The sequence below is a fragment of the Bison bison genome, unplaced genomic scaffold (genome assembly GCF_000754665.1).
Source record: "Bison bison bison isolate TAMUID 2011002044 unplaced genomic scaffold, Bison_UMD1.0 scf7180017864309, whole genome shotgun sequence".
NCBI classification, from domain to species: Eukaryota; Metazoa; Chordata; class Mammalia; order Artiodactyla; family Bovidae; genus Bison; species Bison bison.
In genome coordinates, this window is record NW_011494881.1 from 8,631,239 (window position 1) to 8,632,405 (window position 1,167).

The following is a 1,167-nucleotide window of genomic DNA, read 5'->3' on the forward strand; positions in this document are numbered from 1 at the left end:
CATCCTCAAACTCACACAGCAGTGCTGGGATTCAAACTTAGATCTTCTTGCTGCCAGAACCTGAGCATATTCACTAAGTCATGTTGCCTCACTAGAGCAGATGTGGGAGGAGCAAGGGAGAGAATAGGGAAGTGGAATTAAAGTGTGGAGCAAAGAGGAGGAATAAGGGAGGAGAAGCAAAGAGGAAAAAGAAGTCAAGGAATGGATGAGAAGAATAGGAAAGCAGATAAAGGAAGAGGAAAAGGAAGGGGCAGAAAACCTCTATCTCTGTGATGGGGGAATTAAGGAAAACTCGAATCAACTCAGGCAGGGGGTGGGCTGGGTATGGTGACAATGCCAAATCCATTGTTCAAAATCCTTTAAATTGAAGACATGGAATGTTCACAGTACGAAAATATACAGAGAAAGACAATAGATTTGTGGTTGCCCATGGCTGGAGGCTTTGGAGTAAATGACAGGTGACTGCTAATGTGTACAGGATTTATTTTTCAGTGATAAAAAAGACTCTAAAATTAATTATGGTAATTGTTGTAGAACTCTGTGAATATACTAAAAACCACTGAATTGTATACTTTGGGTTAACTGTGTGATATGTAAATTATATCTCAATAAAGTTGTTATTAAAAAAAAGAAAGAATCAGAGAACTTGAAGATAGGTCAATTGAAATTATCCAACCTAAGGAACAGAAAGAAAAATGATGGAGAAAAAGAACAGAATCTCAGAGACCTGTAGGAAACCTTCAATTATATCAACATATGCATAAGGATATTCCAAGAAGAAGAGAGAGAGAAATGGGCAGAAAGAATATTTGAAGAAATAGTGGCTCAAAAGTTCCAAAATTTGAGAAAAAATTCAATAATCTACATAACCAAGAGCTCTACAAAATCAAAATAGGATAAATTCAAGGAGGTTCAAATCTAGACTCATAATAAACAGTTGAAAACAAAAAATAAAGAGCGAACCTGGAAAATAGCATGATAGAAAATACACAGTCACATACAAAAGGCCCTCAATAAAATCAACAGTTACCATCTCTTCAGAAACCATGGAGGCCAAAGGGTAGTGGGAACACATAGTCAATGTTCTAAAAGAAAAAACTGTCAGTCAAGAATTGCATATCCAGCAAAATTATCCTTCAAACATTAGAGAGAACTCAAGATATTTGT